Source organism: Geotrypetes seraphini, chromosome 1 (genome assembly GCF_902459505.1).
Source record: "Geotrypetes seraphini chromosome 1, aGeoSer1.1, whole genome shotgun sequence".
Classification (NCBI taxonomy): Eukaryota; Metazoa; Chordata; class Amphibia; order Gymnophiona; family Dermophiidae; genus Geotrypetes; species Geotrypetes seraphini.
Window position 1 is genome coordinate 145981021 of NC_047084.1, and position 23013 is coordinate 146004033.

Here is a 23013-nt window from a genome sequence, read left to right on the forward strand (position 1 = left end):
TATATTCCTATGGGCATCTTTAGCATTTAAATTGGTTAGTGCACCTTAGTAAAAAGACCACTAACTGCGCTCCTGACTTGAAACTTGAGTCTCAAAAAAATGGCGCCACAGCGTTCTGGGCTGGCTCAGTTCCTACCCTTAAAATGATTTCATGTTTTTTTATATATACTGATATTTTTTTTTTATTTTTAGTATTTATATATCACCTTTAACCTAAGTCAGGGGTAGGGAACTCCGGTCCTCGAGAGCCGTATTCCAGTCGGGTTTTTAGGATTTCCCCAATGAGTATGCATGAGATCTATGTGCAGGCACTGCTTTCAATGCATATTCATTGGGGGAAATCCTGAAAACCCGACTGGAATACGGCTCTCGAGGACCGGAGTTCCCTACCCCTGACCTAAGTGGTTTACATTCAGGCACTCGATCACTTTTCCCCTATCTGTCCTGGTGCGCTCACACTCTATCTAATGCAGTGATTCCCAACCCTGTCCTGGAGGAACACCAGGCCAATCGGGTTTTCAGGCTAGCCCTAATGAATATGCATGAGAGAGATTTGCATATGATGGAAGTGATAGGCATGCAAATTTGCTTCATGTTCCTCCAGGACAGGGTTGGGAACCACTGATCTAATGTACCTGACGCAAAGGGGGATTAAGTGACTTGCCCAGGGTCACAAGGAACAGCTCAACCACTCCGCCACACATTTGCTTACTTCTGATCTGAAGAAGGGTAACTTCCGAAAGCTCGTCATAAAATGCATTGTTTGTCCTTTGTTTTATCAATAATAATAAAATGCTAGAGGCGCATGCGCTCTTAAAAATTCATGAGCGCTGGCGCCCTGAGGTGTGCTTCTGTGCCAGTCCTCAGGGCGCCTGCGCCAAAGACACCAGCGACTCCTCCCTCCCGCTCCTCTTCAAAACGGCCTGCTGAGGTTCGCCAGCCGCTGTAGCGAACCTCGCAAGCCGCTCTCCACCTCCGTGCAGAAGAAGGAGTCGCCGTGTCACCTCCCGCCCTCACTCGCCGCTGCCGCCGCTGCTCCTCCTCTTCAGAGCAGCCTGCGATCATGGCCGGCTTTAAAGAACCTCGCAGGCCACTCTCCAGCTTCAGTAGCACGCTCCCTCTGACGCAGGGGATCGCGTCAGAGGGAACGTGCTACCGAGTTGGAGAGCAGCCTGCGAGGTTCGCTAAAGCCGGCCACCACGATCGCAGGCTGCTTTGGTGAAGAGGAGCAGGCCAGAAGACGCCTGGATGTTGGGAGGGTAAGAAGGGAATCAATACTGGGAGCCAGGGGGAAAGGGAAAGGGGGCTGCTTTGGGGGGAGGGGTGTGCTGGGGGGGGAGACAGAAGGGGCCATGGAGAGATAGGGAGAGGGAAAGGGGGCTGCTTTGGGGGGAGGTGTGCTGGGGACAGACAGCTTTGCTCGGGGGTGGAGACAGAAGAGGGCCATGGAGAGACAGTTAGGGAGAGGGAAAGGGGGCTGCTTTGGGGGGAAGGGGTGTGCTGGGGGGGAGACAGAAGGGGCCATGGAGAGATAGGGAGAGGGAAAGGGGGCTGCTTTGGGGGGAGGTGTCCTGGGGGCAGACAGCTTTGCTCGGGGGGGGAGGGGAGAGACAGAAGGATACAGACAGCGGCCAAGGAGAGAGAGAGATAAAGAAACACAGACAGACAGACAGACAGACACATCTATTCTAGCACCCGTTAATGTAACGGGCTTAAAGACTAGTTTCTTTATATTACCTTAAAACATAACCTAAAAACATATTTGTGTACCGCAAAGCCTCTCGGTTCCATGCAGTTTATCAAACGAAAGAGACTGAACAAATCCGTTCTCCAAAAATTTCACAAATAAGCTAGATTTCAACAATTTCCAAAAATGCATTTTATGAAAGTTCAGCACCCCGACCAGCAGCTTGATTAGACAATAGCCATTGTAAAAAAAATCTCTGCTATACACAACCGCGAACAGAGGGGAAGACAAACAATGATGTAGCTCGTAACGCACAATTAAGCTTAATAAGTGCAAATTGCTCCACTAAGTAATTAGGTGCATAACCATGCAAAACCTTGTAACACATGGTTCCAAACTTAAAAAGCACCCTAGCCTCAACTGGTAGCCAGTGACGTTCTTTAGAATAAGGTGTAATGTGACCTGTTTGCTTTAAACTGAAAATTAAACGCACAGCGGCGTTCTGTATAATGCGTAATCTTTGAAGGTTTTTTTTAAAAAAAATGATATCCTGCCAGATGAACAATATTACAATAATCCAGAATACTTAACACCAAAGATTGTACCAATAACCTAAATGAAATAGTGTTGAAATATGATCGGATTGCTCCATAATGGAAAAAAAAAAAAAAAAGAAAAAGAAAAGATATGGTCCCTGCTCAAAAGAGCTTACAATCTAATTAAGATGGACAAAGAACAAAGGCTTACAGAATGACAAGGGGCTGGGGGGTTTGTCACACCGGGTTGAGGGGGGAGAAAGCCTGCAACCTCACACATTAAATCTTCTTCAGATAACTACAGTAAGCGGGTGGTGTATGGGGGAGGGGAGGAGGGCTTTCTTGCCTTCACAGATAGAGAATGACATAGTTGGTCCCCCGTCCCAGCAGGAACTCAATTTTCCCGTCCCGACCCCGCGAGTTTTCTCGCTGTCCCTGCCCCCATTCCTGCAAGCTCTGCAGAAGCCTCGAACACTTTCGATTTTAAAGTGTTTGACGACTGAGCAGATGAGGATGCAGCTTGCAAAAAATGGGGCAGGGACAGGAAAAGAACTCGCGGGGACAAGACGGGAAAATGAGTTCCCGTGGGGACAGGGAAAAATTTGTCTCCATGTCATTCTCGACAAAGACTTACACATGTTACTTAGGTGAGTTCAAGTTTATTAATATTTTGATATACCGACCATCACAAGTATCTAGTCGGTTTATAATAATAAAAAGTAAAAAATTATTTAAAATATTAAAATTATGTATAACCCCCCCCAAAAAGTCTAAAAATTAGGGGGATTGAAATCAAAACAACGACTTGGGGCTCCTTTTACAAAGCCGCGTTAGCGGCTTTAGCGCGCACGACTTTTCATCACGCGCTAACCCCCGTGATAGCCGAAAAACTACCGCCTGCTCAAGAGGAGGCGGTAGCAGCTAGCGCGGCCGGCAGTTTAGCGCACGGTACTATGTGCGTTAAACCGCTAACACTCCTTCGTAAAAGGAGCCCTTGATTACAATGGGTATGGGACAAAAGGAAAGAAAGGGGAAGGGAAAGTTTTTTAATGACATTGTATAAATGAAAATAAGAGGAAGGGAAGGATAAAACAAGAGAAAAATATGGGGTATCGCTTCCTGAAAGCGTTTTTATTTTCCCGTTTTTATTTGGGAGCTCAGCTGGAATTTTGAGGAAATATAAAGGACTCGAAGCAGACGAGTAAAGCGGGAACAGCAACAGATACGAAGAGGATAAGGCAGAAATACAGCTTCAAAAAAGTGGGGTTCTAGCCTGGATTTGAACACCATGAGAGACGTGGCCTGACGCACTGAGTCAGGCAGGAAGTTCCAGGCAGAAGGTACAGCAAGGCAGAAGGGACGGAATCGGGAGTTGGCAGCAGAGGAGAAGGGCATCGACAAGAGAGACTCACCTGATGAACAGAGCTTCGGGGTGGAGCGAGGGAGAGAGGCGACCCTCATCTCCCCCCTCCCCATCCTTCCTCATCCCCCCTGCCACGTGTGCGGCTCCTCCTTCCCTTCCTCCATCACAGTGCGTAACAACTTTGACGTGCTCCTCGCGACCCCAGCGGCTCTCCCTCTGATGTCACTTCCTAAGCGCAGCATCCAGAAGTAGCATCAGCTGGAGAGCTGATGCGGTCGCAAGGAACACGTTGAAGTTGTTACTCGCGATGATGAACAACTAGAGGTATAGGGAGGGAAGGGGAGCGTGCATGTGGCGAGGGGGGGAGTGGGAAGAGGCTGAGGGGGCCGAGAGGAGGAGGGGTGCCGTGCCCCCACCAACATGGCGCCCGGGGCAGACCGCCCCCCTTACTATGCAACTGTGCGGAGTATAGGGAGAAACAAGGGAGGAGAGAGACTGAAAAGCTGCAGAATGAATACACTTGTAGGTCAGTAAAAGGCATTTGAACTGTAAACAGATGGACAGGGAGCCAGCAAAGTGATTTGAGGAGAGGTGGAATGTGGGAATGACAACACAGGCAGAATACGAGGTGCAAAGCAAAATTCTGGGCTGGGAAGGACATCAACGGGAACTCCACTAACTTGGAGCATGAGGAACATGAATACGTTACTGGCCAGGCTCTACGGTAGATATCCTGCAAACAACCGGATGGTTGGATAGGCTGGAGTGAGTTTGGAACCTAGGACAATACCGGGTGGACTTTAGTCTATGGCCCAGAAATATCGAAGAAGAGACAAGTTAATTTAATCATGTAGTTTTATTATGAGAATAACTAATGGACAGACTGGATGGACCGTTCAGGTCTTTATCTGACGTCATTTACTATGTTACTATGAACAGATTGAAGAGGAGAGAGATGGCTTAGCAGATCTCTGAGAAGCACATTGGAGGAATCTAGGCAAGAGGTGACGAGAACGTGTATGAGGGTTTTGGCAGCATGCGCAGAAAGGTCAGATTTTAGCAAGGTCGAAGAGAAAGAAACAAGTTTTGGCGGATATGTAAAGAGAAGGAAAGAGACGAGTCAAAGATGACTCCCAGGTTTTGAGCCAATGAGACAGGGTGGATGAGAGTGTTATCTACCGAGATAGAGAACGAGGGGACGGGCAGAGGCAGGTTTAGAAGTTCAGTCTTGGCCATGAACACAGAGGATCTCTAACTAGAATATGAATGGGCAAAATTTAACGGTCTGAATCCCACAAAGGAGATAGGCTGGAGTAAGCTTCAATGGCAACGGCAATGGTGGGAATCTAAGGACAGTACCAGGTGGACCTCTAAGGTTTGTGGCCCGGAAGAAACAAATTTAAAAAAAAAAAAAGGAAAGACAATTCAATCATGAAATTGTAATGTAGTTACAGGGCAGACTGGTGGACTGTTCAGGTCTTTATCTTCTGTCATTCATTATGTCACTATGTAATTTTAGATGAGGGTGAGACATCCAGGTGGCAATGCCAGACAGGCAGGCTGATACTCAGGCCTCGATTTCTGTAGAAATTTCAGACACAGAGAGATAAATTTGCGAGTTGTCCGTGTAGAGGTGGCACTGGAAGCCATGGGAGGAGATTAGGGCACCAAGGGAAGAAGTGTAAATGGAGAAAAGGAGAGGATTCAGAACAGAGCCCTGCAGTATGTACACCAACGAGCTACGTCATTGGGAGGAAGCGGGCATTCTGCTACTTCTTCTACAGCTGAAGTCAGTAACACAAGGTGAAGGCTGGGGGGGAGGGGTTACAGGAGTCAGAGAGCCCGGGTGAAGGCTGGGGAAGGGACGATACACCGTCGTATTTTGGCACTATTTGATGAAACATGCGGCAAAATACAACAGTGGTGTTTTTGCCCTCCAAAATTACAAAACATAAAATGTGGCCCCCAATAGAAATAGATTGGGCAAGCCTGAGCTAAGGGAATGATCAGGATAATTCTTTTTGCATATTGGGCTTTGTATGTCCCTTTCAGCATTAGAGCGCACCCACAGTCTGTTACAAGAAAGACATGCATAGGTAGCATGGAATGTTGCTACTCCTTGGGTTTTGGTCAGGTACTAGGGACCTGGATTGGCCATCGTGAGAACGGGCTACTGGGCTTGATGGACCATTGGTCTGACCCAATATGGCTGTTCTTATCCTCTTACATCTGCCAAGTAAGGACAAGCATACCATTGTAACATCACTGCTGAGGTTGGCTCTGAGGCATTATGACATCACAATCTCAGCTCTGGAATGTTGCTCTCATTGGGGTTCCGGAATCTTGCTCTTCTTTGAGATGCTGGAATGTTGCTACTCTTTGGGTTTTGGCCAGGTACTAGGGACCTGGATTGGCCACCGTGAGAACGGGCTACTGGGCTTGATTGACCTTTGGTCTGACTCAGTAAGGCTATTCTTATGTTCTTAAAAGTCCATTCCGATTCTAATTCAGACTTTCTGTCTTGTATTACTTCTCCAGTGCTTTCTAGTGCCTTTGCTTTTTTTTTTTGTTTGCTTGTTTATGTATTAGACTATTTTTACCGTGATGGATGGAAAGCCAGTCCTCTACCCCATCCTGTCTGGTAAAGCTCTTCCTCTTGGAACCACAAACGTTAATACAAACAAATGAGTTGCAAGCTGCATTTGCAATATAATGAGGTATTAATTAGCATGTGCATACACATGAGTGGCCCCTGACCGCTCCTTCCCATCCCCCACCCTGCCACAAAACCCAAAGTGGCTCTGCTTCCTTTCAGCAGCCGCAGAACAGTTGCACCCCCCGGCTCCAGCACACGCTTCCCCGGCCGACTGGATGCTTGTTTAAACAGTGGAGCTGTTTGCATTTCCTCGGCTCACTGCGTGTTAAACAGCAATCTCTGAAACCTTCTACCGATCCGATGAAAGTATCAGCAGTTCAGCGCAGGGAGGCAATTACTGCAAAGTCCCAAGCGGACCTTCTAAGCCCCGAGAAGGAAAATTTCATTGAACGGCTAAAAGGGAAATCTGATTCAGCTCAGCGTCACGTGGAAGACACCGGTTTTAAATGAAGCCAGGACCAAGAAGGGCAGAAAGAAATCGATGAGGGAGAGGATGCAGCCAGAGGGAAGCAGGCTTCTAGCAAGCCTGGCATTTATACCTGGCAAATGCACTCTCTGCTGGGATTGACATATTTCCCCCCCCCCAAGGAGTTCTCTGTTTTTTAAACCATGCCTTCTTCCAAACCCAGCAGATCACCTTCACTCACACTGTCAAATTTAGCCCATCAACATTTAGGAAGTATTTACAAAAGAAAAACGGAAGAGAAAAGGGTAAAAGTTCAGGAAATGTCTTAGGGTTTCTAAAGCAGAAAGCCTGAAGCTCAGAGGTCCTCTGGGCTCAGATACAGCATTTTTATATATATATATATATATATATATATATATATGTATGTTTCAGGAGGAAAAGCTAAGATATAGGGACATATTTGATAGCAAAGAGAGAGAAGATAGAACTAAAAAAAAAAGACTTATGTAAATGAAGTACAGAAAAAAGGAGGAAACTGGAAATGTTTAACCTGATGTGAATGATTGCCTGAATTCTGATTCTAGTAAAATCCACAAGAACTTTATAAGAGGAGACACATTCATAAACTTTTTGGTAAATCTCCTCAAATCTTTCTTTTTGGCTGTCTTAATAATAATATTGTCATTTATAGCTAAAGAGACATTTGATCAAAAAACTGTTTTATTTTACTTTTGTGATTATGATAAACACACCGAGGGCCTCAAAACAGTACCTGGCCCCCCCGGGCCGTGAGTTTGAGACCACTGATCTACACCCTCCCAGCCACTGAAGGCCCTCCGCAGCCCATCCTCCACCAAATGGCCATCTACAGACACAGACCGTGCAAGTCTGCCTTAGTTCTTCAATATTTACTGATTCTAGATCCTCCGTGTTCATCCCACGCTTTTTGGAACTTTTTTTAAACAGCAGTGGATTCAGTTCACATGCCTTCCATCATCTGAGTTATCAAACTAGACACAAGTTTAGGTAGGTCAAGAGACTTGAGAGGTGCAAGCAAGAGTTTCTGGCACGGGTTGTTCGGGCCTAGGTAAAAGATATTTTCAAGCAAAGCTCCACGAAAGTTGAAGACAAGCACAGCAAGAGAGTAGAAAAATACCTATTGCACTGAGGAAGACTCAACGCGCAGAGGTATCATTTCCTATTCATGCTTCCAGAATTGTTCAAAGCAGCCACATTTCCAAACCTCGGCACAACATTCAAAAGGACAAACTGAACAGAAAGAGAAAACAGATTGTGCCTATGAACTAGATCTGAGTTGGAAGCTATGATAGTTTGGCTTCAGATTTTTCAGACAGATTGATCCATTCCTGAACTTGTAGATCTGATGGTTCCCTAAGAGAAACAAGGCAGTGCGGTAAAATCGGGACCAATTAGCCTGTCCTAACATTTGGGGCCAGACCAACAATCCTAAGTACAGTATTATATTTTTCTTCCATGGCTTAAGCATTGCTGAGAGCTGGACGTCACGTATGACAGTATCCGCATGCTTTCCTAAGCTTGGGTTTAAGATTCTCTAAATTAGCCCATTCCTGCTATGGTTATGAGCATTCAGAACTAATATGTCCCCATTTCTGTTACTGTTAAATGTCTAGTCCTGAGTGTCTACAGAGGTGTCAGGTCAAAAGCGCGCCGGGACAAAGGCGTGAGCAGACAACTGAGCGCAGCGCGGAGGCGTGCGCCGAAGAAAAAGACTGTTTTTAGGGGCTGTAACAAGGGGTGTGGGGGGGAACCCTCCCACTTTACTTAATACAGATCGTGCTGCATTGTGGGGGCAGTGTGGGGGGTTGTAACCCCCCACATTTTACTGAAAACTTAACTTTTTCCCTGTTTTTAGGGAAAAAGTTACATTTTCACTAAAATGTGGGGGGTTACAACCCCCCAAACCCCCCACAACGCCGCCATGATATGTATTAAGTAAAGTGGGGGGGGGGCTCCCCAACAAAACCCCCCGTCGCAGCCCCTAAAAAGTCTTTTTCTTCGGCGCGAGCCTCCGTCTTGCGCTCAGTTGTCGGCGCGCGCCTTTGTCTTCCGCGTTACTGTCTATGAACCGTCTCTATAGACACTCTGGTGAAATTATCTCTTCATCCTATACTACATCTATTTTCCTATTTGGTTACAAATATCTAACAGAAGTTCTCCAGTTTAACTCAAGATTTTATTCTCGGCAGCAATAGGAAAATAGTGGGAGAGGTGGGGAAGGGGGAGGGGATTGGCCTTTTCATTTCATCACGATGCCTTTTTATTCAGCTCTATCGTATTATAACAAAGCAACAGACACATTTATTTTTCTTTGGGGGGGGGTCACATTTCTGAAAATATTCCAATTGTGAATATTATTTGCAGCATAAAGCCTGAAATTTAGACTGTTGGAAGACCTGCAAAAGGTCCAACTGAACAGTAGACTTTAAAAAAATCTTAGGCTAGCTTACCCTTGAGTCGATTTTTCTTCAGCGCATGGAATCACAAGATGGTGGATGACGGAATTACAAGATAGAAACATGACAGCAGATAAAGGCCAAATGGCCCATCCAATCTGTCCATCTGCAGCATCCACTATCTCCTCCTCTCCCTAAGAGATAACATGTGCCTTTCCCCCAGACATCTTCTTCTTCAAGGGTCCCGCGGCAACAAGGGGGCATCCGTGGAAAATCAGGGGCGGGAAACTGCACAGTGACACTAGGAAGATCTTCTTCACTGAAAGGGTGGTTGATCGCTGGAATTGTCTTCCACTTCAGGTTATTGAGGCCACCAGTGTGGCGGATTTTAAGGCCAGATGGGATAGACATGTGGGATCTATCCGCAAAGATAGATAGGGAGGATCACTGGAGTGGGCAGACTTGATGGGCCGTGGCCCTTATCTGCCGTCTATTTCTATATTTCTATGTTTCCCACAATGTGTTAAATTCTGATAGAGTATTTGTCTCCATCAGGAGGTTATTCCATGCATCTACCACCCTATCAGTGAAAAAGTATTTCCTTAGAGCACTCCTGAACCTATAACCTCTTAACTTCATCCTATGCCCTCTCATTCTGGGGGTTTTCTTCATTTGTAAAGGTTCAACTCCTGTACATTAATGCCATGGAGATATTTAAAAGTCTCAATCATATCCTCTTTCTCCCGTATTTTTCCCAAAGTATACATATTGAGATGCATAAGTCTGTCCCTACGGCTTTATGACAGAGATCACTGACCAATTCTGTAGCAGTCCTCGGGACTGACTCCATCCTATTTATATATTTTTGAAGGTACAAACTCCAGAATTGCATGCGGTATTCTAAATAAGGCCTTTTTAGATACTTATACAACAGCATTATCACCTCTTTTTTCCCTACTGGCCATTCCTCTCCTTATGTACCCGAGAATCCTTCTGGCTTTGGCCGCTGCCTTTTCTACCCGTTTTGCCACCTTAAGATCATCAGATATGATCACCCCCAAGTGCCACTCTTTCATACAGGTGGCCCATCCTAGTGCAGTACCATGTGCTCCACTTGTGACTTTACTCTGGCTACTCCACAGTGACGGGTTTGCACAAATTTTTTATTCCTACGAAGGGCAAGTTCATCTTGGGGCACTTTACGCCCAAGAACACTCAGACAAATACATTTTCCCAATTTTGTAACTTCTAGAATTTTCTTTTAGTTTTAATAATACAAACCCACAAAGAAGAGAATGGCACACATCCTTGCGGTGTGGCAAGCTGCAAACTGTATGAGCACATCTGAAAGGATCCCATGGCCATTCATACGGGAAAAGCATTCAACATAAGATGATCCTTCACATGCTCATCTTCCAATGTGGATTATATCATTCAATGCAAAAAGTGAAAAGAAGGGTGCTACACTGGTGAAACAGGCCAGATGCTATAGACTAGGATCAACTTATACATACATATTAAAAATTACAATGCCCAACAGGATGCTGGGAATGCGCTCCCGAGAGAGGTGGTGGAGAGGAAAACGGTGACTGAGTTCAAAGAAGTGTGGGATGAACACAGAGGATCTAGAATCAGAAAATAATATTAAATATTGAACTAAGGCCAGTACTGGGCAGACTTGCACGGCCTGTGTATGGCTGTTTGGTGGGGGATGGGCTGCGGAGGGCTTCAATGGCTGGGAGGGTGTAGATGGCCTGGAGTAGGTTTTAATGGAGATTTCGGCAGTAGGAACCCAAGCACAGTACTGGGTAGAGCTTTGGATTCTTGCCCAGAAATAGCTAAGAAGAAAAAAATTAAAAAAATCTAAATTGAATCAGGTTGGGCAGACTGGATGGACCATTCGGGTCTTTATCTGCCGTCATCTACTATGTTACTATGTCACCTCTGTCGGACAGCCCTTTGCAAAAACTGAACCACTGCCCCAATGATTTTACTGCGAGAATACTAAAAGGAAATGTTAAGATAAACCAAGGGATCTAAGACGGGATGTAAACTCTTGAAATCAAAAATGATAAAATATTTGGATATCCACCGGACAGGACTCAACAAGGACTTTGGCTTTCTTTCCCATTACAAAGGAACTTAAACTGCTTTGTCACCTCTTTTTCTAAAACTACCACCGAAATGCCTTCTTGTTTCCCTTATACTGATTTTGCCAACATTTGCTTATTTCTGATCTGAGGGTTTACCTTAAAAAGCTAATCATATATTACATTAACCCCCCTCCCCCCTTATACGAAGTCACATTTGGCTTATCGCCAGCCCGTCAGTAACAGCCCAACACTCATAGGAATTCTATGAGCATTGGCGCTAATACCGCCTTGGCTGGCAATAAAAAAAGCCCAACGCGGCTTTGTAAAAGGAGCCCTAAGTTAGACCAATAAAAAGGTATTATTTTATTTCCTTTATGTTCTCTTATTTTGAAAGCTTTATTAATCACTCTGACACAGTACAAATTTCTTTAGTGTATCCTGAACTTCAATTATATTTAAGGACGTAATTGCCTAAATACTTCTCAACCATTTGGGGGGAGGGGAATCCAAGTTGAGCTATTTTAATTTAAATGTGCCTGTAATTTATTCTCACATTTCATCTTTATTTAATATACTGCAAATAAAAAATATCTGTTATATTTTCTTTTGTGTATAACTATTTTAAATTCTCAATTTAAAAAATATCTAAGCGGTTTATATTAAGCAAAATATACAAGGCAGGAGAAAGACAGATAACTCAGAGGGAGCCTATATTACAATCAATCATCAACAAGTTATACCACATAGTCATAATGTTTAACAATTATTCTAATGCACAATAGGAGAGGAGGAAATAAGACGGAGCAGTGAGACAAAGCAGGGAAGTTAATTAGTTCCTAATTTCTGGGAATGCCTTCACATGAAATATGGTTTGAGGCATACCTTCAACCTCTGAAAAGAGGTCTCAGAGGAGATTCCAAGGCATAAGAGTCATTATATAAAACCATTGAATCAAAGTGTATTTTTAAATGGGAGGGAATGACTAGTAAAGACTAATGGGTTGGTCTCAAAAGGGATGTAAGGAAGGAGTAAGGCAAGAAGAAAAGAAGGAAAGCCAGTCTGATAAATCTGAGAAGCTAAAATCAGAATTTTAAACTATACGAATTTATGGAATAATATTGGAAGTCAGAGTTCCTCTACTAGAAGTAGGGTGACTATCAGACTTATTGGGTAATCTCTGTTCCTCAAAATCATAACTGATTTTGGAATGTATACTTATTACTGGCTATGTCACGCAAAGCCCAAATGGTGAAGTTACGACTGAATTATTTTGGTCACCCCGTCAGAAGAGAGAGATCACTAGAGAAGGACATCATGTTTGGGAAGATCGAAGGAACCAGGCCAAGAGGGCGACCTGCAATCAGATGGCTGGACACATTGAAAACAACCATGGGGATGACGCTGGAGCAGAACTAACAAACTGAAGAAGACCTTTAAGATCCTGAGGGGCATCGAAAAGGTTGACAAGGACAGATTTTTCAATTTGAAAGAAACCACAAGAACAAGGGGTCACTCGATGAAATTGAAGGGGGACAGGTTTAGAACAAACGCAAGGAAATTCTTTTTCACACAGAGGGTGGTGGACACATGGAACACCCTTCCGGAGGCCGTGATAAGAAATAGCACAGTACAGGGTTTCAAGGAAGACCTGGATAGGTTCCTGGAGGACAAAGGGATTGAGGGGTACAGATAAGAGCAGTGGAAGGTTTAGAGATAAGTGTAGAGGTAGGTATAAAATTAGTCAGGGACCGCTGCTCAGGCAATATGCCTGATGGGCCGCCGCGTGAGCGGACCGCTGGGCTGGATGGACCTCTGGTCTGCCCCGGCGGAGGCGACTACTTATGTACTTATGTACTTAACTAACAAATTGATTCTGGAAGAGGTCAAACTGGCTATGTCACTCGAAGCCGAAATGGTGAAGTTACGACTGTCTTATTTTGGTCACCCCGTCAGAAGAGAGAGATCAGTGGAGAAGGACATCATGTTTGGGAAGATCGAAGGAACCGGGCGAAAAGGGCGACCTGCAATCAGATGGCTGGACACATTGAAAACAACCATGGGGGATGACGCTGGAGGACCTTTCCGGACTAGCACAAAACCGATTTCCTTTTAGATCCGCAATTCATCACGTCGCTAGGACTTGAGCATGAGTCGATGCCACCTAACAACAACCTCAGCACAGAGCAGCAAAACTCATGCATATGCAATGGGCACTGCAGTGTTCCACAGCTTTGCAAAATCAGGTTCTGATGAATATTTAATTTAAAAAAAAAAAATAAACCACTATCTTAGCTGGCCTTCAGAAAAAGACAAGTTATCGTGCCTCCAGATCGATGGATTAACCCATCATGTAAGAACTTTTCAGTTGTGTTAAAAAGAGGTAATAAATAAATAAATAAACAAACCTAGATAAGAATAACCAATAAGCCTGAGATTTATTAAATTGCATTTTACTGCTGTTCAGCACCACAGTGTGGACAGCTCCTGTGAAAGACATGGCCCACCTCAAAACTGATTAGGCTTTCCACATTATTTATTTATTTATTTATTTATTTATTTTTGAAACATGCTAAAAAAAAAAAAAGAAAGTGTAAAAATTGTTGAAAAGATAAGGATCCTAGAAATAAGACCCAAAACAGGAAGCAGCAGAACTGAAAAATCCTAGCTCAGCAAGTGAACTGTGGGTTCACCACAACGCGGCGCGATCTCTATTAAGTAAAGTGGGGGGATTCCCCCCACACACACACCCCCGTCGGAGTCATAAAAACAGTAATTTTGTGCGGCGCACACCTCCGCGCTGCGCTCAATTGTCTGCGCGCGCCTTTGTCCCGGCGCGCTTTTGACCCGACACCGGACTGTGTGAACAGTCAGTCCAGTGTTGCTCCCTTCCAGGGCTTTGGTCTGGTGACCTGCATGTGCCAGTTACATAGCAACACTGTGTTGATGCCAGACGTCCTCAATGACCCTAAGAATGCCTGCCATTAAATAGGACTGAGCTGCTATAATTTTTAGATAACATCCACAGCTGCAGGTGAGCCTGGCATCCCGTAAACACCAACAAGCTGATAATTCAATAAATCAGGCTTTGGAGTTCGCTGGTAGGTGGGGAATGCATGACTCCCCTAGGTATGGATCATATCAGGCGGATAATATCCGAAGAATTAGGGGCCTGATCAGGAGAAGGACAGAGGAGGTACCCAAATTTATCCATTTCATGTTGATACATGAATTAAAGGGAGTAGAGTGCATTAAGCAAATGTGAATAACCCCAAAGTGATTTTCTTTTGCTAGTTTTTCTTTTAATTTAAAGATTTCAGTGGTAGGTTACTTCGTAAAACCTAGCAAAGTTATTACACAATAGGGGCATTAGATCACTGTTCCAAGGCAATACAAAATCACAAAGGCACATAAAATCAGAAAGGTGCATGAAAATGATCTCAGCTAGGGTAGGAACGAATGAGCAAGTCCTGCAACTGTATTGTGTTTGCAGCTGGTTTTAGTTCTTGTGTGTATGAGACTATCTAGTTAGCTGTTTCTTCTATTAAAGGCTCGGGAAAAGAGTCAAGCTTCCTGAAGCAGACAGTCTTAACCATCTGGTCCTCCCTCTTTCCTGTGGTTTAAGTAACTTCCTTTTTTTAATTTCTATTATTTTATGGCAAACTCCTTTGTGGCACCATGTGTACATTGGCAATGCATACAGCCTTCTGAAATAGTGTGGCGCAATGGTTAAAGCTACAGCCTCAGCACCCTGAGGTTGTGGGTTCAAATCCATGCTGCTCCTTGTGACCCTGGGCAAGTCATTTAATCACCCCATTGCCCCAGATATAGTAGATAGATTGTGAGACCACCAGGACAGTCAGGGAAAAATGCTTGAGTACCTGAATAAATTATTGTATGCAGTTCTGAGCTCCCCTGGGAGAGCGGTATAGAAAACTGAATAAAAATAAATTTTAAAAAGCATACAAATATGTTCTGGTGGCCTAATAATAATAATTATTTTTTTAATAATAATTTTTATTCTTATATACCGCCAAAGCCATAGAAGTTCGAGGCGGTTTACAGCAAGAAGCGCTGGACAATCAGCGAAGAGGTTACAGTCAAAGTCAGTGAAGAGGTTACCCTGGTATGGTATGGCTGATTTAAGAAGGTTGAGAACACAAAAAAAGTCCGCCAAAATAGTCCCACAAACACAACCGCAAACCAGAAGACAAAAAATGTGAACTGATGATCTTGTTATATCGTTTATTAAAAATGGTGCAGAAATGTACAGAATAAAACAAAAATTCAATTTTATTGCGTACAATTCTGCACCATTTTTAAAGCTACCTCCTATCCCATGACTTCCTTATTTTCTCAGTCTTTTTCACCTTTATCCACATGCTCATTCACCCCTTCAAAGAAATATAGTCAATTGATGAGGCAAGATTTCCCTTGACTAAATCCATGTTGGCTCTGTCTGATTAAACTAAACTAAACTAAAGCTTAACTTTGTATACCGAGTCATCATTCTGAGAAAGCTCGACTCATTTTACAGCAATTAAATAAACAGGGAATGATTTACAAATGATAAATAGAAGATAATAGCAACATTTCAAAAGAATTAATTTTCAAAATGTTTGGTAAATAGAGTAGATTTTAAAGATTTACAGAAAAACTGAAATGAACTGGAACTCCTTAAAAAAAGGGGAGATCATTCCAGAGTTGAGAGAGTTTAAAGACCAAAGATTAACTGAAGATCTTGACTCCTTTAATCCCTTTTTTAGAAGGATGGGAGAGTTTAAATTGTTGGAAACCTCTTGCTTACGTACAGTCATGTGAAAAAAATTTGGACTCTCTCCCTTGATCTTTGAAAATTCTCACTTGGAAGATCATTTTCCTTTTGGATCCTCCCTACACAAGGAAGAGAGCACAAACTTAGGACACAGGATGGAAGGAGGGAGGGAGTGAGCAAAAGAGATGCTGAGGTGGGGAGGGAATAGAAAAGGAGAATTGTTGGGCACGGGTGTGTGAGTGAGAAGAAAAGGGAGAGATGGTGCACATGGGGAATGGAAGAAAGAGGAGAATTGTTGGACAAGGTGATGGGAGAGGAGTGAGGCAGAGAGAGATGAGAGGGAGAAATGTTGGATGTGGTGGAGAGGAAACAGTGGGACAGATGGAAATGGATGCAAGACGGTGGAATGTTGGACATGGGGCTGGTGGGCAGAGGCGAAAGATGCTGTACACAGTCCAGGGGATAAAAGAGGGAGAAATACTGGCTGTGGCAGTAGAGGGGGTGGGAGATATGCACCCTGGATCCCCCTCTCTCTCTTTTCCCACTCCCTTTGCAGCAAAGGAGGGAATGCAAGAGAGAGAGAGACGTTGCACATGGGGGTGGAGGAGAGAGAGGAAGAAATGCTGTGCAGGAGTGGGGTGGGAAGGGGAAAAAGAATGTGCTTTGAGTAGTTTAATTTTGTGGTTATCATTATGTATTGTTAATAAGATTATATTGTATGTATATGAAAAATGAATGGAAGAAATGGCATTACAATTTGTACTATTATAATGGGGGTGGATTCTGGGGCAGAGCTTGGGCAGGTCTGGGGTGGGGTCTAGGATGGAACTTTTGCTCCCACCTAAACAAAAAAGCATTCCGCTGCCTATGGGTACGAGTATAGGAGGAGATCACACATAAGGCTGAACCCTTCCACTTCCTATAGCAAATTCCTAGTCATGAAAACTCACATCATTTCATGTCACATGCTGGTGACCAAAACCTGAAGACCAGCACTCTCCCTGCAAGTGGCCCACAGGAAAGATCGTAGCAATTCTCACTCCTGCTGGGCTTAAAGAGTCCAAGAGGCCAGGTGGGCAGCCCCTGAGGACCCCTCACAGGAGCAAGAAGGTAGTTTTCATTTCTCACTGAAGGGGGTTACTGAAAATCGCTTTCCTCACCCATGAGAATTTACGTTTTTGCATTCTGTGAGGTTGAAGGAACAAATAATAAAAACAAGATTTTCCACAGGCTGTGAAACTGTTCTGTCACATCATCCATCATCAAATCATAAAACACCTGGCCAGCTTTAATCAAAGTGGCACTTATAGGAAAAATTAAAAGAAAAACAAAAAACAGGTGGAAAGCCAGTGCTGCTCCTGCAAAGTGGAAAAAAAGTATTTCTGGTCACATATACAGCTCCAGCTTTACTTAAAAGTCTAGTGCAGTGGTTCCCAAACCTCTCCTTGGGGGCTCCTCAGTAAGTCAGATTTGCAGGATATCCACAATAAATATTCATGAGAGAAATTTACATGCAGTGGAGGCAGTGCATGCAAATCTCTCGTGAATATTCATAAGAACATAATAGCCTTACTGGAACAGACCAATGGGTCCATCTAGCCCAGTATCCCGTTTTCACGGAGGCCAATCCAAGTCACAAGTACCTGGCAAAAAACCAAATAGTATCAAGATTCCGGAACCCCATAGAGCAGGGATCTCAAAGTCCCTCCTTGAGGGCTGCAATCCAGTCAGGTTTTCAGGATTTCCCCAATGAATATGCATTGAAAGCAGTGCATGCACATAGATCTCATGCATATTCGTTGGGGAAATCCTGAAAACCTGACTGGATTGCGGCCATCAAGGAGGGACTTTGAGACCCCTGCCATAGAGTATCAAGATTCCACGCAGAATCTCAAAGAGTAGCAAGATTCCGGAACGCCAAAGAGTATCAAGATTCCACGCAGAATCTCAAAGAGTAGCAAGATTCCGGAACGCCAAAGAGTATCAAGATTCCACGCAGAATCTCAAAGAGTAGCAAGATTCCGGAACGCCAAAGAGTATCAAGATTCCACGCAGAATCTCAAAGAGTAGCAAGATTCCGGAACGCCAAAGAGTATCAAGATTCCACGCAGAATCTCAAAGAGTAGCAAGATTCCGGAACGCCAAAGAGTATCAAGATTCCACGCAGAATCTCAAAGAGTAGCAAGATTCCGGAACGCCAAAGAGTATCAAGATTCCACGCAGAATCTCAAAGAGTTGCAAGATTCCACGCAGAATCTCAAAGAGTTGCAAGATTCCGGAACCCCAAAGAGTAGCAGCATTCCATGCTACCAATCCAGGTCAAGCAGTGGCTCCTCCCATATCTGTCACAACAGTAGTTTATGGACTTGCCCTCCATTGTGGATATCCTGAAAACTTAACTGGCTTGACATCCCCGAGACAAGTTTGGAAACTGCTGGTCTAGTGTTAACCAGTAAAAAGCCTTAGGGTAAATTTCAGAGATTTTAACCATGACTACAATTTTCACTATCTTTTGTTAATGAACATGGGTTGGCAGGTAAGAGGAATATTGTATTATCACGCTTCTCCTGCAGTTTAGCTTTCAGGATGTGCACAATGCAGTGGTTCCCAAACCTGGTCCTGGAGTCACCTCAGCCAGTCAGGTTTTCAGGATATCCATACTGAATATTCATGAGAGAGATTTGCATGCCTACTATCTCCACTGTATGAAAATCTCTCTCATGAATATTAGTGATATCCTGAAAACCTGACTAGCTGGGGGTGTCCCAAGTACTGAGTTAAGAGCCCCTGCCCTAAGACAATCAGAGCTTCATGCATACAAAGGGGGCAAAAAAAAGGACTGCATCAGAATGTTTAATTGACTGGTGACAAACCCATATCACATTCTGCAAAGTTTTCACATGCCACATGAATTAGAACACAAAAATAGCCATACTGGGTCAGACCAATAATCCATCAAGCCCAGTAGCCCGTTCTCACGGTGGCCAATTCAGGGCACTAGTACCTGGCCAAAACCCAAAGAATAGCACCATTCCATGCTACCGATCCAGGGCAAGCAGAGACTTTCCCCATGTCTTAATAACAGACTATGGACTTTTCCTCCAGTAATTTGACCAAACCTTTCTTAAAACCAGCTATGCTATCCGCTTTTACCACAACCTCTGGCAACGCATTCTAGAGCTTAACTATTCTCTGAGAGAAGGAACTTTTATTTCATGTGGAGAACCCATTAATATAGCAGAGTTTTCCAGTCTTCTTGGGGTATCACATGTTAGCCCAAAACAATAGTTATTATTCAAAGTCAGGAGTTCTCAGCCCGATCCTTAGGAAACTTACAGCCAGAGGCCAGAGGAGGAGCGATGGGCAGGGCGGAACACAGCAATGGCAGGGCAGGCTAGGGGGAGCCAGCCCTAAATCTCCTGCTGAGTAGGTCAGCCCCAGTGGCAGCTCTGTATTTCCCTAAGAATCAACTCATCCCATCTCATCCAAGCACAAAGCATAGGGACCCTACATCTGTCACACTAGCCCTCTCCTCTCAATGTTTAATTTTCTAAGTTGTCAATCCAAGAGTAATCTCCAAATGTCAAATCAGCCAGACCCCTCCCCCACCGCCGAGAGACCATCTGACACAGGATTGGGCAACCACGATCCTCGAGAACCACAGCCCATTTGGGTTTTTGAGATTTCCACAATGAATATGCATCAGATCGATTCGCATACAATGGAAGCAGCACATGCAAATTCAATCTCATGCATATTCATCGTGGAAATCTGACTGGGTTGTGGCCCTTGAGGACCGCGATTGCCCACACCTCTGATCTCACAACCATCAATACGTGTCGACAATACATCTTTTCGGTTACGGCTCCTCAATTGTGGAATTCCTGACCAATTTATTTAAGGGAAGAACGAAATATCGATAGATTCATGAGCAAGCTAAAATGCTTTCTTTTTAAAGATGCTTTTGACTGCTAGACATCGCACATTAGGACCGCACACATCAGTTCAGATCCCTGATCCCTTTAACCCTGCTGAAGACTAGAGGTCTGCACGGGAACGGGGATCGCGGGAATCCCGCGGGTCCCGCAGGAATCCCCCCTTAACCCACAGGACTCCCACGGGCACCCCCCTCTGGCCCACAGGACTCCCATGGGGACCCCCCTCTAGCCAACGGGACTCCCACAGGGATGGAAGGCTTTGGAAGCAGGGTTCGTCCATATAATATAATGGACACGTCAGCCTTAGTAAAAGAGGGGGTTTATAAGTTAATTACCTGAACAGAAAACAAAAAAAGGGTTCCACCAAAGAGATTCCACAAGGAAAACAGCAAAAGAAACTGTGGAATTGATGATTCTGTCAGAAGGAATTGCTGCTTTTTATGGGGACGGAGATAATTCCTTGTGGGGATGGTGGGGACGGAGAGGATCCTGACGGGGACGGAGAGGATCCTGACGGGGACGGAGAGGATCCTGGCGGGGACGGGTGGGATTTCTCTCCCCGCGCAACTCTCTTCAATGAAGACTCAATTTTTTTTTTTAACCTTCCTTTTGTAGTTTTCCTTGATTGTCTCATTTGCTTTCAATTATCGTATTTCCAACCCTACATTCCGTATTGATTCTGTTTGTCCAGTAAGTCATGTTTTTGGTATATGAATTTTAGGGCTCCTTTCACAAAGGTGTGCCAGCGTTTTTAGCGCACGCACCGGATTAGCATGCGCTGTAGCGTGCGCTACCTGAAAAACTACCGCCTGCTCAAGAGGAGGCAGTAGCGGCTAGCACGTGCTATTCCGCGCGTTAAGGCCCTAACGCACCTTTGTAAAAGGAGCCTTTTTCCCTGTACGTTGTCATAAATTGTTTTGGAATTGTGCATCGCCTTGAATGCACGATTAGGCAATCAATCAGATTTTAAATAAACTTGAAACTTTCAGAGTTTCTTAGGCCTGGGCCTGGGTGGTGTCACCTGCCGGGGTCCCGGGAAGCTTGTGGAAGACCACCGACAGGCGGCAGCACGACCCTGGCGTGGCTCCCAAAGTGGAAGACCTCACTGGTGCCCCAATACTTTGGGCTTCGCTAAAATAAAGCACAGCGAGCCAAGTCAAATCAAAAACAATGTTCAAAGTTTAATTTGTCACCAAAACACAATGATTAGAAAATCAAAAATCATATAAGGAAGCACTAGCGTACACTCTTCCTTTGGTTCCAAAAAGAAACACAAAAAAAAACACAGATTTCTATCTTTCAAACAGTTCAATGGAAGAACAGCAGTTCTTAGGTTAGGTAAGTTCACAGTCCAGGTTCTAGGGGCTCCACCCCGCACTGAACCACGGTCTCAGCAAGAGAACACAAAATTAGTCCCAAAAAGTAAAAGTCCTTAAGAATACTCTCGAGTCCTGGACTTTTAATCATATAATCTGGTTTCTTCACCAGGCACTTAAATTTCACATTGTAAAACAAACTTCAATCATGAAAAGAAAAAATAAAACATGACTGCAGGCTCTAGTCATTCCAGCAACAATCCGTTTCCAGTCTTTCCCACTGTTGGGCAACAGAATTGCTGGTTCCCCTTTTTATTACATAGCTTTAACAAGCTCCCTCTGAATCCCACCCTTAGGTCTTCGGGGCTCCAACCCCAAATTCTGTAAGTCCTTTGAACTTAAATAGGTAACTGGGAAACTGCTTCACAAGCCAGCAAACTTCCTTCAGTTTCTCTGGGCTTTTGGCACAGCTGGAGTGGCTTTGCACACCAAACAAAAATGGTTTTTATCAATTTTCACAACTATATTCTTATACACCCCCGTACCTCCAGTACTTAATGAGAGGCTGCCCAGCTCACATCCATGGCTTCCTTGTTGTCAGCTTCAGGCATGGACGTGTCCATGTTGTCAGCTTCAGGCGTGTCCATGTTTTCTGGCATACCCAGCTGCTCTGCTGGCTCCTGAGGAATGGAATCCTCACACTCCATGGGTTCCTGAGCGAGGTCTGGCCTTTGCTTGGCCCGGAGAACCTTCTCTGCCAGGTCCTCGTGTGCAGCCTCTCTTACTGCCTTGGAGAGCTGCTTAAGAGTCTTTGGGCCACACCCTGGTCTAGGTGTCTGTGTGCCTAGCTTTCGTGCTCTTGGGCTCCCCCCCCAGGTTGCTGGGCAGAATACAACTGGGAGCCTGGTTAAACCTCTTAATGTAGCTGGGGTTTTTACTGGGCTGTGGAGCTAACTCGCATTCTGGCTCCTGATCAGGTTCAGATGGCTCAGGATAGGCAGCTCTGCTTTCAGTATCCCCTGCCTGATCATTCTCGGTCAGTCTCTGGTCTCGGGCACAGGATTTAGGCTGGGATTTCCCTCGGACATGACCGTCTCGGGGAGCGGATATGTCACAGTGGTCACCAGGAAACAACCCAGCAAGGGTTGCAGGAATGTTGCAGAAGGGGAGAGTGTGGCGCAGTGGTTAAAGGTACAGCATCAGCACCCTATGGTTGTGGGTTCAAAGCCACGCTGCTCCTTGTGACCCTGGGCAAGTCACTTAACCCCCAACCAAACAAATCCTCACTCAGCAGGAAGAAGTATAAAATGGAGAGACAAACCAACTTGTATCTTTCTTCTCATTTCTTTATTGAAAATTCTTCATTAAACATTCTTGCTCCAAGCAATACTGCCCGACGGGACCCGTTTCGCCTACAATGGCTTTTTCAAGGGTTCCAGCAGGGAGTACTCATTTTAGCTTCCTCGTGCATTCAGGGCTAAAATGAGTGCTCCCTGCTGGAGCCCTTGAAAAAGCCATTGTAGGCGAAACGGGTCCCGTCGGGCAGTATTGCTTGGAGCAAGAATGTTTAATGAAGAATTTTCAATAAAGAAATGAGAAGAAAGATACAAGTTGGTCTGTCTCTCCATTTTATACTTCTTCCTGCTGAGTGAGGATTTGTTTGGTTGGAAGTTATTCTATTTACCTCACCTTTCTATCTTCAAGTTTTTGCATTACAAGTCACTTAACCCCCCCATTGCCCCAGCTATATTAGCTAGATTGTGAGCCCACTGGGACAGACAGGGAAAAATGCTTGAATAAATTCATGTAAAC

At 44.6% G+C, this 23013-nt stretch overlaps 1 protein-coding gene across 4 annotated transcripts in view; it reads right to left on the reverse strand.

Moving 5' to 3' along the window:
• The window catches only part of MAML3 (mastermind like transcriptional coactivator 3), a 631052-nt gene that overhangs the window by 280108 nt on the left and 327931 nt on the right, over positions 1–23013 (reverse strand). The window contains exon 1 of one of the 4 annotated variants that reach the window (XM_033939556.1): positions 21747–21952. The exons of the other annotated variants lie outside the window; for them this stretch is intronic. The gene's annotated coding sequence lies outside the window, so the exon portion shown is untranslated. Of the gene's footprint in view, positions 1–21746; positions 21953–23013 lie in introns of those variants that run through there. 4 annotated transcript variants of the gene reach the window in all.